The sequence below is a fragment of the Meriones unguiculatus genome, chromosome 1 (assembly GCF_030254825.1).
Source record: "Meriones unguiculatus strain TT.TT164.6M chromosome 1, Bangor_MerUng_6.1, whole genome shotgun sequence".
NCBI classification, from domain to species: Eukaryota; Metazoa; Chordata; class Mammalia; order Rodentia; family Muridae; genus Meriones; species Meriones unguiculatus.
The window spans coordinates 130,033,946-130,048,663 of NC_083349.1; the positions used below are offsets into that span (position 1 = coordinate 130,033,946).

The 14,718-nt window shown below is 43.1% G+C and overlaps 1 pseudogene; it reads left to right on the forward strand.

Annotated features, from left to right (window-relative positions):
* The window catches only part of LOC110558982 (laminin subunit beta-4-like), a 124,939-nt pseudogene that overhangs the window by 56,202 nt on the left and 54,019 nt on the right, over positions 1-14,718 (forward strand).

Consider the following 14,718-nt stretch of genomic DNA (forward strand, 5'->3'; position numbering starts at 1 on the left):
AAGAGAGTTCCTGAAAACTAGTCTTCTTTTTTTAAATCTAGTTTTCTCTTTGAATTAAAATTTACATAACATAAAATTATCATTAAAAAAAAAAATGAGCACCCGTTCACTGGTGAGGCTTGTGTAAGTACCATCTCTACCAAGTTCAAAGACATTTTCATTGCTCCAATAATAATTCATCTACTTTTAACATCCATCTCTCAAAATAGCAACCTTCTGGGTATGGGGGGCGGCGTAACTCAGTTGGTAGACTGCTGCCTAGGTGACCCTAGCTTTCCTCCCCAATACCAGCACTTGCACACACGGAGTGTGGCGGCACACATGGCACTGTGTGACAGGTCATCCTCAGCTACATAGCAAGGGGAGAGCTATCCTGGGCTACACAAAACAGCATCTTTAAAAAAAACCAGCAACATTCTTCTGCTCCTGTATCTCTCTTAAAAATATGTGCATGGAGTTAACCAGCATTTTCCAATCTGCCAGAAATATGGTAGATATTTCAAGATATCTTTAAGCTATTATTCTAATTGTTTAAAATATTTATATTTGTACATCCATATAAATCTATTTAATAAAAATTAACAACTAAAGTATATCGAATGTGAGTAAAAATGCTAGGTTACATTCTAGGTTTCCCACAGTTGCTACTAAGACGGGCATGTGAATGTAATCCTGATGGGACCTTATCTGGTATCCTTGCTTGAGCTCCTCAGAGCCTCCTCCTCCCGCCAGCACCTGTGCAGAGAGAATGTGCAAGGAGCCAACTATGACCAGTGCAAACACAACCACTTCGGTCTGAGTAACTCTGACCTTCTGGATCGCCAGGGTAAGTCCTGGTAGGCAAATTGGGGTGCAAGTCAAGGTTGAGTCTTGCTGTCTCAGCCCTGATTCCCTCATTATAAATTCAAAAAGAATCCTGTCAACTCTGAGTCATTTAAAGAAAACAATACAGTTAGCAGGGCGTGGTGGCACCAGCCTTTAATCCCAGTGCTCAGGGAGGCAGAGGCAGGCAGATCGCTGTCTGCAGCCTGCTCTACAAAATGATTCCAGGATAGCCCAGGCTACACAGAGAAACCCTGTCTCGGAAAAAAACAAAAAACAAACAAATGAAAAACAACCACAAACTTTAGGAAGTCAGCAGACAGCTTTTCTCAGAAGCTTACTGACGTTATCATAAATGGCCAGTAGAGGGTGCTCACATTTCCCTCACTTGAGCAAACCAGAGAAATACCACAAAATTTAACTGCAAATTGTGAAACCCATGGAAATATGACTTCTGCTAATGTAACAGAATACAATGGAGCCTCCTCTTGGTTCTTATGAGGCAAATAAAACACAACCAGAAGATGAAAGATGAAGGAAAACTGGTTGACTGTCCCAGATATGGAGAGCACCACAGTCACTCCAAAAGTGAAGTATGGAATCTGGGGAACTATATATCTTTGCACAGGAAAACACTTTTGGTGCGCATTCCTGAGCCGGCTCAGCTTAGAGTGTGAATTGTCGAGCATGCCCAGTTGAAATTTCTAGTTCAAGGACGATGGCAGATGGATTCTGGGCGTTGCTTAGCTCAAGGCCATGGAGCACATATCTGAAGGTTACTGTGACAGAAACACTTCTGAGTACTCTTGGTTTACTTTTCTCAAGAAGTTTTAGCTGAAACAAAAGGAAAGAACACCTTGAAAGTGTGTTAGTATAGAAGGCTGCTCACTGAGGTGTGTGCCTTGCTGGGCTAAAGTTCATACTAGAATTATGTATGAGTCTATCACGTCACTTCATTCATGATGATACGCTCTTAAGCGACTTTCAAGTGGCGAATCCCTTATTTTTATTGGATTTATTTACACGCAGGTGGACATCGGAGGGCAACATGTGGGAGTCAGTCCTCTCCTTTCACCGTGTGCTGACCAGCACCCTTTACTTCTGACACATCTCGCCAGAGCCCTCTTTTTACTTTCCGATTACTTCATCCTTTTCTTCTCAAATCCCTCCTGGTGCTGGTTCAAGCATCTTCTCACAAGAAAGAAGACAGAGGAGTGAAAGGGAACTAGAGCTTCAGTGTATTTCTGGACCAAATGGGCAGATCCTGGGCTCTGGGACAGTGAGCCTTTGGGCTCCACAAGCCCTCATAGAGCTATAAAATGCTTGAGAATCTGGTGCTTTCCTCTGGGTCACAGCATCATGCTTCATCTTTTTGTCCAGTCAATCAGCCCCGGTATCAGCATTACCAAGCAACAGGCTGAGTCTTTGTCATAGATGCTTTTTGGCTTAAAGAAAAAGCAAAGATCATGAAAATTAGGCTCAAGGATGCCATCAAGCCAGTTTCCACACACGCTTCGGCACACTGGTCTTCTCCCTGCCGCTGATTTCGACGGTGTGCTAAGAGAACAGGTTGTTGAGGTGTGTTTGTATCTGTGTGTGTGAACACACACATGTGTATATGTGTGCATGTGAGCCTACACATGTGCACATGTGTGTGTGCATGTATATGTGTACATGTGTGTCTGTGTATGTGCATGCATGCTCTGTGTACATGTGTGTGTGTTATATGTGAAGGCTTTGTTGATATGACTCACATGCTTACAAATAGTACAAATCATTGTTTTTTTCTATCAAAAGCTGTGTGAGCATCAACACAATTAATGTTAGAATATTTTCTTCATCCCAGATAAAAACCCCATTTTTAATATGTACCTAAAATGAATTAAAAGCAGAGTTTTTGAAATGATGTTTGTACCCCCTGCTCATAGCAGCACCCTTTAAAATAGCCAAGTGTTGGAGGTAACCCAGGTGTCTGCCAATAGATGAGTGGACAAGCAAGCTATCAGACATCACAACATAGATAAAACTTAAGGATATTATACTAGGTGAAACAAGCCAGACAAAAAAAGACCAAAACTATTCTATTGCACTTACATAAGGCGTCCAGCTAGAGACATCATATTCATAGAGACAGAAAAGAGGATAGTTACTGGGGCTGAGGCAAATACAAAAGGAGCTTCACCAGTTAGCAGAGACAGAATTTTCATTTAAAGAAAGAAAGAGAGAGAAAGAAAAAAAAGAAAGATAGAAAGAGAAAGAAAGAAAGAAAATGATAAGAAAGAGAAAGAAAGAAAGAAAGAAAGAAAGAAAGAAAGAAAGAAAGAAAGAAAGAAAGAAAGAAAGAAAGAAAGGAGAGAAAGAGAAAGAGAAAGAGAAAGAAAGAAGGAAAGAAAGAAAAAGAAAGAAGGTGAAGGTTCTGGAGACTTGTTGCAGGATTGAGTGAGTTACTTGATTCACTGAATCGTGGTTGGAGGGTGAGTTTTGTTATATGTGTTTTGCCAAAGAGAATAGGAAAAAGGTAACAGGCTACTCTGCTTTAAATCACCGCCTCCCCATCCTCCCAAACTATGTGAACTCTAGTCTCTCTGTCACTATGGATTCACTTCAGGGAAATGAATCATGTGTTCAGTATTGTCCCTCGCTTTTTTTTTTTTTTTGTCAATATCTCCAAAATTCACCTCATTGTATCATCAGTATTTTTTTTTATGAAAAGTATTCCATTGTATAACAATACCACATTTCAATTTGTCCATTCATTATATGGTGGACATTTTAGTTGTTTCCTTGAACACAAGATTTTCCTGCAGTAAGAGGGTGTGTTTTACAGCAACTTCTCAGCCTTCCCAACATAAGCATGTCTAAGAAATGTCCGTGGGTAGAGGAGAATGAGACAATGGAGAATAAAGAGGAAAAATATAACCAGGAAACAGAGAGGGATGACAGACGTAGCTACCAGAAGGGAACTGTCGGTGTTAAGCGTATGCTGGCAAGACCTTCCTGGGTCATTGGTCTGGCCCAAGCACAGCAGAGCCAAGCCAGCACTCCAGCTCACACACTCCTGGGCTGACTTCTCTCTGCCTAAGTGCCATGGAGTAGAGACACATGGGAATTCTGAAGCATCTGGCATGAGCTTTTCTCTGTGAAGCTGAATGCGGTAGATAGTCACACATCCAGACAAACAGCGGAACGTACAGGGCAAGCTGCCTCGTTCTTACACTTCTCATTTTGCTCAGTGTCAGCTGAACAACATTGATGAGACTGGAGATATTAAAAGTGACCATAAATGTCTATGCTATGCTTTTAGACTGTAAATCTTACTCCCTTGGGAGTCTTTCATTACTGTCCACCTGTGACATGAAAACAGCCAATGGTCTTGGCATGCCCAAGCCCCACACCATGCTTCAAAGCCTGTATTGTGTGTATTTTCCAGTAACCCCCTTTTCATGGTGGTATCAGGACCTCTGTGGCCATTGCCTAAAGAGACTTGGAATTGTGCTCTTGCTTTATTTTTCAGGGCCCTATAGAAGGAGTCCTCACACCACAGAAGCTGGCAAACTCCAGGCTGGGAGATGACCCAGGCTAAGAGTACCAGCCCCCAAGCATGGCTACCTGAGGTTGATCTGCAGACCTACCTGGTGGAAAAAGAACCAGCTCTGGAAAATTGTCGTCTGACCTCCACATGTATACTTCTTGTAAGACACCACACACATACAGAGAGAAAGAGAGAGAGAGAGAGAGAGAGAGAGAGAGAGAGAGAGAGAAGAAAATGATAAGAGAGACTTGAAAGCACAACACAGCATCTTCCACCTTCCAGCTTCCCTTCCCTTCCCCCCAAGAACTGACAGTGTAACTTAGCAGCATACCAGTAGGTTAGACTGAACACACCTAGCTGAAGCAGCAGCGAGATTATGTATTACTAGATGGAGAGTAGACAATAGAATAAAATCACATTTATCCTCATCCCCCCACACACACCTTTTTTTTTTTTTAGCTCACATGTTTTGCACCCTTTCTTTTATCCCATGCGTATAATCCACACTAGCTCCCCTACCTTTCTCTGACTGAAAATATTCTAGATGATCTCTTAATAAAAACAGTAACATCTTGGATATAGATGTATTTTAGATTCCTGTGGGAGATGAACTCTTGAGTTTTTCACAGACACCACTAAACTTATGAGCATGTATATTCTAAAATTAGCAAAATTAAACATTCTTAGTCTCAATGCAATTGGGACGTTTAAACCCAACTCCTTTCTTTGTTTTCAAGTCTTGGCAGCCCACCACAGTATTTTAGACAGAGAAAAACAAAAAGTTAACCTAATAAAAGAACAGTGACCTTGATGTGTCTAAAGAAATGTAGCTGGTAAATAAGAAACATATGCCTCCAAGGAAATAGTTTGGGGCTAAAATTTTGAGTCACTTTACTGGAAACATGTAGGTGGAGGCGATAAGAAAATAAATGTGAAGGACCAATTCAGCCAAGCATGTCCAGTGTTCTAGAAGTTTTACACAGAAGGAGAAATGTATGGAAGCAAAGTAAAACATGACACACCCCATTTGACAACATCACCGAAGACCCCAAATCAGATCACCGTGAGAAAGCCTCAGGCCCAGGAGGATGTGTGTCGATGCTGGTAGACCAGTTGGCTCGTGTGGGAACCGACTCAAGAAAACAACTGGGAGGATGTCACCCTGGGGGGAACTGTCCATCACAGGTAACCCCAAGTCCCATGAGATAGCCCTCACTCACATCTAGGTGACAATACTGTGTCCCACCCTAGATGAGCAACATGAAAATGAACCCAGGTCTACAGGGAACATTCCCCAGCCACATTGGAGTGAAGAAATTCATTTCACTTTTTTTTTCTTCTTAAGCTGACATTTGGTTTGAGGGAAAATATCAAAAAGCTTTAGTCATGTTTTCTGAACACTATGTCAATGTTTAATGTTTAGAGTAAAATTAGGCATAAAATTTGCTGAGGTAATAAAAACACAGACCGTTGAGAGTATTCCAAACAAGGGTCTTAAATCTACATTTTCTCTGAGCCTGTTACACTGAGATTTGAGATGCATTTTTCGGAGCTTTTTATACTATCAGAGTTTTTCTTTTCTAACTTCAACAGCTGTTTATGTTGTCTAAAGGTCAAGATGTTGCAATGACAAAGTCTTGGAACACAAGAGTTGACTCTCACACGGTTCACATTGTACCAGAACTTCTGGCTGATACTCAGTCCCGGCTGAACTGGGGCATCCCAAGAATATCACAAATCACCCATAGAATACCTTCACACTAGCTCAACTGATCTGCTACCCACCTCCCAGTATTTCAGTGTAACGTAGCTCTAACCCCTTAGAGATCCGTGTGGTAGTAAATGTCCAGGTTTTATTAAAGCAGTTGTAGGTAAACTGGTAGAAGAACTCAGGGAGATCCTGAAGGACCTAGCTTGAGCAAACTCTGAGGCTGTGCGAGGAAATAATTGTATTTCATTTCATTCCCTCCATCTTCATTACTCAAATGCTGAAAATAGGAGAAATGTGTTCATGGAGACCTTCCCCAGATATGAAGCAGGGAAGGCTACTTGCCAGCACGTTTGCTATGTGCTAGTGGCATTCTTGTGATTTTCATATTATGCCTTGCAGTGGCGCAGACCTTCATAGCCAGGCTCAGCTGAGCCTCTCTGTCTAGGTTGGCTACTGGGGCTTGGGGCATCACCTCCACAAATGTTCTCCCTGTGCCTAATGCTGGGGTGCTTATTTTAACACGTGAGTTAGCATACTCAGTCCTGATCTGGCCTTTGTCCTAGGGAAGGTCTTTATTCCATGATAGGAAAGGGAGTTGAAAAGCAATGACCTTAAGATGGTCACAACAGCTGAAATGATTCCCTTTGACCCAGATGTTTCCAAGAGTCCAGCCAGCATGCTCCACTCCCCAAGTATGGTCAGATGGATGTCTGAACACCTGTGCATTCTAGTTGAGAGGGATCCTAGAACCCTCTTGTCTCTGGATTTTTGAGTAGGACCAGAGAGTCTTGGAGAGACAAAGAGGCTGGTCTCCCTGGATGTGAATTCACTCTTCAGGACAAGTGATGTTAGGCCTATGGCCTCTCAGTATCCCCCACAGGACTACTAGTGAATCAGAGCAAACTCTGGGCCATCTCCCTCATGTCTCCACTCCACCCTCAATCCCTCCCACATGCCCTCACACTGGATTTTCTCCTTCTTGTGCTCAATTAAGGATGGGCTGTGTGAATGCCACTCACATGTCACCAGGACCTGCCCCCAGCTACTTCTTAGTCCCTCTCTCTCTTTCTTTCTTTCTTTCTTTCTTTCTTTCTTTCTTTCTTTCTTTCTTCCTTCCTTCCTTCCTTTCTTTCCTTTTCCCTTTCTCCCATTCTTCTTTCTCCCAGGGCGGCAGGGGGGTGGGGGGGTGTTGTTTGTATGATTGTTTTTTGTTTGTTTGATTTTTCAAGAAAGGGTTTCTCTGTGTAGCCTTGGCTGCCCTGGACTCACTTTGTAGACCAGGCTGGCCTCAAACTCACAGCCATCCACCTGCCTCTGCCTCCCTGGAGGCGTATGACACCACCCCAGCTACCTCTTTGAATTTCTATCTCTATGAAGCACAGGTGCTGTGCCACCCCCCCCCCAAAGAACTTGCATCTTTGGTTTGTATCTTGTCAGTGTTCTGTGTTACACTGGACAATCTGAGAAAGAAAGACACTCCAGGATGTTCTGCAGCTTTCGCTAGCAGAGGGAGATCAGCTCTGGTGACCTGAACTTTGAACAGCTGTGCAGAAGCATATTTATTGATCGTCACAGAAAAGTTGTTTTTCTGGATGAAACAAGTCCCTCATGCCAAAGCTCCTAATATGATCTATGTGTTTCATGAAGAAAAACATCCCGCCTCATTCAACGTTAGGTCCTATTGTGCGCTATTTGCCCTGAGCCACGCTTGTTTTATCATGCAGCCACGAGTTAGATACTTTTTTGAGATCTGAGTCCGTGTTTTATCATTATACCAGCTGTAGCATGGCACCTGACAAATAAATACAAATTAGACAAATAAAGACAATTTAGAACAAATTGTGGCAAAAAAAAAAATGACTACTTTTGCTGCTTCAATCATATACAATGCAGTTGATACCCAATAATGCAAGACATTCCAGGTATGCCAGGACCATATATTGGCAAAAGTCATGCTTCTTCAGAAAAACAACTCTAAGATAGCCAAAAACAGTCACTGTTTTCTACAATATTTTCTTTAAGGTCAAAGTACTTCTAGAAAACATCTTCAAGGAGAAAAAACACTTGAAAGGCAGTTTCTAGGAGTGAGATTTAAATAGAGAAAGCAGGTCCCATTGTCCCACAGTTTCTTGGAATGTGTCCTTTATCTAGTCAGTCAATGGGATTCCTCACAAGGCTTGAGATTTGCTATTTTGATGATGGGAATTAAGGCACAAGAAGACTGGCACTGTCCCTGGCCTAAAACTAAGGCAGGTAGGATCCCCATACAACTACACCTGCATTCTTCTTCAGAGTCTTTAATATTTCCTGTTTATGATGGAGACATGTAGATTCTTAGAAAGATGTTGCTGTTTATGTTCAGGCAGTAACTATAAAGAAAACATAAAACAGACTTACCTAAAATACATGCGCTATTTATCTACGTCACAATATTTTAGTATTTGCCATATGGTGGGCGCTTAAAATGTTAAAATGAGTTAATACCGCAAACATTATGGATCTCAGGCAGGGATTGTAAGTAGAAAGCCAACTTTTCTGCTTGTTGTGGTGGCTAGGGAGCGCCGTCACTCAGAAAACCCAGGGTGAGATTGACAGCAAATGTGCAAAGTGCAACAGTGTGCTTGTTCTCTTCCCATACTGAGGACAAGATTTTTAATTGTAATAGAAAAAAATTAATTGGGTACCACCCAATTACTTGTTCATTCACGTGGCACATCTTTATGGTATGTGTGCTGCAGACGATACAATGCTAGTAAAATGGAGGCATCTGTTTCTGTGGAGACACACAACCATGCGCACGAACAACTGGCCTGCGGAGGAGAGTGTAGAGCATGGTAAGGGAGTGCTGACGGGATGCAGGTTTCAGAGGCCTAAGAACGTCGAGAAGGCTGCAGGTTCCTGCTCCTTCCACCAGCTTCCTGAGCACCAGCTGTGGTGACTTTGCTTTCTACCACTTGCTTCTCTGTTCACGCTACATCCCATGACCATCCCAGTCTGACCCTGGGCTGAAAGTCTCTCTCTTCCATCTGGGCTTACCTGGAAGAGAAGAATAAGAAACGAATCGTTGCTCTCCTCCTTTTGTCCCTGGGCTACAGATCAGTGATCCTCTACTTGTACTGTGGTCAAGTATTCCCCACGGAGGGAATTTATTTAAAGTTACCCCAGAGATGCCGCATCAGGAAATCAGGGGCCAGCCGCAAAATGTGCGTGTTGGCCAGGTACCCCAAAATGACTCTGGCCAAGATGGCCCATGACAACTCTTTGAGAGATCACTCTGAGCACCCAGGATGCACTCTTCTGTTTCCTGACAGAAATGGCCATCTCTGTGTGGCTGACATAGAAAATTTGTACCTTTGTCCCTTTACCCCTAACTCAGGCATGTCTTTCTCTGTTATTCTGTACTTTGCCATGTAAATTCAATTAATTGCTTCCATCTCAGGGGTACCATAAGGCATTCAATATTAGTAAGTAAGCCACAGAGTCAATTGTGTGGGTTGAGTATAAGCAAAAATACATAATAAGATCTTATTTTTGTATGAGGTTTTTGTTTTGTGTAGGTGTGTGTGTGTGTATATATATATATATATGTGTGTGTGTGTCTTGTATACATGCTTGCATATATGCACAAATACATATTATTAGTGTCACCTGAATCGCTAGATTTTCATGGGGATTCAAATGCATATTTTTAACTAGAAAATTGTTCATCATAAACATATAAGGGACTTCCGGAAGTAGACTAAGGAGGGGAAGATGAGGGGAGGGTGGGCTCTTGGGCCTGATCTCTCAGGGAAGTGTGGAAGCGTAAGTCACACAGCAGAGCTGTCCTAGGTGAGGTGTGGGGGCTGGCCTGATGTGTTCTCACAACCAGGAGTTGGCAGAGAGCAGACAGCCTTCCAGAGGACATGCCTACCACCAGTCAACAGAAGTTCTTAAGCTACGGGGGAGCTCGTGATCCTGACACACAAAAGGGGACCCGGCATCACACCTTCTGCCTCTGTTAAAACCCACCCCTGTGTATCTTACTGTGTTCTGGGCCTAGTTCAAAAGAAAAATGTCCGTGTCCTTGTGAAAAGGAAAGTACTGTCGCTAAAATATAAAGCTTTTATTTCTCTCATGGTTTTTCTTTCAAGTTTCATGAAGTTTTTTTTAATTGCCTTCAATGTGATTCTTACTAAAAGTATATGAAAATTTAAATTACTAACATGAATTTTGTCATTCATCTCTGTATCATATGATGCTAATCTTAGCAGGAAGCATAACAGCATTTTATTCATATATGGAATCACCAGAATTACTTGTGATTTATATCTATACTGAAAACTTGTGTTCATATCTGCATTGTCAGTTGGTGGTCAGAGATGAGATACATGTACATTTCACAGAAGTTCATGTTTGACCAATAGACTTATGTTAGTAGGTCTTAGTTTCAGGGATCAGGGTGATAGTTTGTAGAACGTCGGGATTGTCCAGACCCTTTAGAGTTATGTCACGACAGAGAGCAGAGGAATCAGCATTGTCTGTTAGCAGACTGTGAACACACACTGTCAGCCATCTTAAATGAACATAGGTGTCAATTTTTGCAGTTGTACTAGTGTTTCTTGCCAGTGACCATCAGGACAGATACATACAAGGGTTCTCATGGCCAGTGGAAGAGTAAGTTACTCATCTCCCAAATTGCATCTTAGGGTTTACTTAAATGGTTTGATCCCAACTGTCTCAGGTCAGGTGCCCTAGACACAAAATCTGAGCCAGGATTTCACTGCATGGGATTTATTAAGTCAGCGTTCATCAGGAAAACTCAGAGAGCAGAGAAAGAAGAGAACGAAATTCAGCGTAAGATGGCATCACGGACGAACATGCATGGTCCAGTCCTCAGAGGAGATCAGGACCCTAATCTTCACATAGAGTTGCTCTGCTCCCCGAGACATCAGGCCAGCCCCTTCTAATCAACGCCACCCCCATCTGTCAGTCATTGTCTACGGTCTCTCCAGGGATGAAGGGGGGTTAGACAGAGGTGAAAATGTAGTTTTCTAGATGGGGGATCACGACAAGCTGCATCTGGGACATGAGTGCAGCAATCAGGCAAACGGCTGGGTGGGGCTGGGTGTCCTCCTATAACTCCAACATCTGAAAAACACTGCCCAGGACTAACTTTAAATATACCTCTGACCTCTTAGAGCCCAATCCGTAGGGCAGCTTTTTTTTTTTCCTTTCTGTTTCTGTCTCCAGTGCAGGAACTCTGCTCTGCTCTGTGGTGGAGGCCCTGGCCTGTTCTTTGTAAGCCCTGTTCAGAGGCGGATGCTTAATTGTTACCAAACAAGCATTCAGCAGACAGAGAGCAGCTCAGAGTAAATTGCAGAGCAACTTGAACTCCAGTCTAAATACTTTTGAGTATTATTCTGTTGGCAGCGAGGACTCGTTTGAAAGGCTTTGTTGGCAGCGCTGTGGAATATGGAGTGCGCCAAGGAGAGAAAGGAGAGAACACCCAAGAGCTATTGCAGAAACACAGGCAGAATAACGAGAGGCAGAATTTGAGCAGAGGCTGTGAGTATGTATGGGGGTGGGGGTTACTAAGGTAATTAATGACTATTATCTCCAGTGTCCAGATGGTCCCAGGCTCACATCCAGTATAGAGACTGACATAGTTGGAGTCTAGCAAGTGTGTTAGTCACGAGTTTTGTGCTTATATGCCCTTAGATAGATGGAGGAGAGGTGTTTCTCATGCTTGGACAAAATCAATTCGGGGAAGAAAGTGCATTTCATTGTAATGCACAGTCAGAATCTCCAAAGTGTGCACAGGAGTATTCTTTTAAAAAATGTTTTATTAATTACAGTTTATTCACTTTGTATCCCAACTATAGCGCCATCCTTCGTCCCCTTCCAATCCCACTCTCCCTCCTTCATCTACCCATGCCCCTCCCCCAGTCCATTGATAGGGGAGGTCCTCCCCCCCTTCTGTCTGATCCTAGTCTATCAAGTCTCTTCAGGAGTAACTGCTTTTTCTTTCTCTGTGGTCTGGTAAGGCTGCACCTCCCTCAGTAGGAGGTGACCAAAGAGCAGGCCAATCAGTTCATGTCAGAGACAGTCCCTATTTGCATTACTAGGGACTCCACTTGGAGACTGAGCTGCCATGGGCTACATCTGTGTGGGGGTTCTAGGTGAATGGTCCTTGGTTGGGGTATCAGTCTCAGAAAAGACCCCTGTGCCCAGATGTTTTTTTCTCTCCTTGTGGCGCTCCTGTCCCTTCCAGATCTTTCTATGCCTAGGATTGGTATAGCTGGATCTTGAGGTAGCGCTATTCCTAATTGTCTGAAAAAGTGCCTTCTTTCATAAGATTCCCTATACTCTGCAAAAAGTTTGGCTATGAGTCTCAACCTCTGCTTTGATACCCTGCTGGGTAGAGTCTTTCAGAGGCCCTCTGTAAAGCCTGTTGCCTGTTGCCAGAATGTCCGTCTGACATTCTGACCTGTTGCCTGTTTTCTCCCTCTTCTGATGTCCATCCCATTTGCCTTTCTGAATGAGGTTTGAGCATCTTACCCAGGGTCTTCCTTCTTGCTTAGCTTCTTTAGGTGTACAGATTTTAGTATGTTTATCCTATATTATATGTCTAATATCCACTTATGAGTAAGTATATACCATGTGTGTCTTTCTGCTTTTGGGATACCTCACTCAGGATGATCTTTTCCACCAACTTGCATGCAAATTTCATGATTTTCTTGTTTTTAATTGCTGAGTAGTATTCTATTGTGTAAATGTACCATAGTTTCTGTATCCATTCCTCAGTTGAGGGACATCTGGGTCGTTTCCAGATTCTGGCTATTACAAATAAAGCTGCTACAAACATGGTTAGCAAATGTCTGTGTTGTATATTTGAGCATCTTTTGGATATATGCCTAGGATTGGTATAGCTGGATCTTGAGATAGCACTATTCCTAATTGTCTGAGAAAGTGCCAGATAGATTTCCAAAGTGATTACACAAGTTTACATTCCCACCAGCAATGGAGGAGGGTTCCATTTTCTCCACATCCTCTCTAGCATGCGTTGTCACTTAAGTTTTTTGTCTTAGTCATTCTGATGGGTATAAGGTGAAATCTCAGGGTAGTTTTGATTTGCATTTCCCTGATAGCTAAGGATGTTGAGCATTTCTTTAAGTGTTTCTCTGCAATTCAATATTCCTCTATTGAGAATTCTGTTTAGCTCTGACCCCATTTTTTAATTGGATTACTTGATTTGTTGCTATTTAACTTCTTGAGTTCTTTATATATTCTGGATATTAGCCCTCTTTCAGATATGGGGTTGGTGAAGATCCTTTCCCAGTCTGTAGGCTGTCGTTTTGTTCTGACGACAGTGTCCTTTGCTATACAGAAGCTTTTCAGTTTCATGAGGTCCCATTTATTGATTGTTGCTCTTACAGCCTGTGCTGTTGGTGTTCTGTCCAGGAAGTTATGCACAGGAGCATTCTTTTCCCTCCATATTTTGGGCAGAATTCTACAGTTGTGAGAAAAGCAAGATTGTCTCTATGGAATATGCTCAGTTTGTCGGTACATGGATAACAAACTGAACAGTGTCTGCTTTCAAGTTCATCCTTGAAAGTAACACAGGTTCCAAGGCTGAGCCATGAGCATGTTATTCTCAGCTGGCCTCTGGACTGTATCCAGGTTGGAATAATCTGTCTGTGACTCAGATAGGTCATATACACACCAGGAAATCCTTTTCGTTGGCTTTCTGAACTTTTCCAGGCCTTGACTGTAAGGAAAGCAATTTACATTCTTCCCTGTGACTGTTGGCCAGGTGTCCGCTATTGTTGCTGTTTTGTGAGACCCGATATCTGGGAGCTCTGTTACATGAACTGGACCTGGATTGCCAGGGATATCCCTGGGACTGGCCTGGGATTTGTCATCAACAACATTCCTTTTCCCGTGGACTTCACCATGGCTGTTCACTATGAAGCCAGGTACCCATTAACTCCTACCCCTCGGGGGAAGAAAACAGAGAGAAACATATTCCTGAACTGTTTCCCTCTCAGTTTTGCTAGAAGAGGGTCATCGTAAACTGATTTGCAAAAACTAGGACATCTGGGAAGCATTATAAACCAAACGGTTTCCTAAACACGCCGGAGCTGCACGCAGAGCGTCGCGCATGCGCTTTATCCAGGGAGGGAAGCCAGAAGCTGCAGTGATTTGTTTGAGGGGCTTAACGGAAGTAGCCACTGACTGTTTGTGTAACAATAATAAACAGCAATAATAGCATAAATTCTTCCCTCCTGGGGCCTTTTCTCCAAAAGCAATTAATAACCAACATGTGTGTAGAGACTTTGCAAACAGAGGTGTGTCAATAGAGGCTTTTGTTTGTACGCGGACCTTGCCCCGCGGCAGGAGACCCCAAGCAGATGCTCCCTCCCACCCCCTCCTACCAAACTGCCCACCCCCTCACCTCCTGAGGGAGAGCTGAGAAAGAAGAGATGCCAATTAGAAAAAGAAGCCTCCTAACTTTCCGTGCTAGCCCAACATCCAGCCCTCTCCCTTCAACTACGTTTCCTGTGGGAGGGGTCTTACAGGCCCCAAGGCTCCTCAGGAGCCCACGTTCTGAGGGGCAGTCGTTGCACATCACGTGACCAAAGCTGGAGACTCATTTTGAGACTCTTGATAG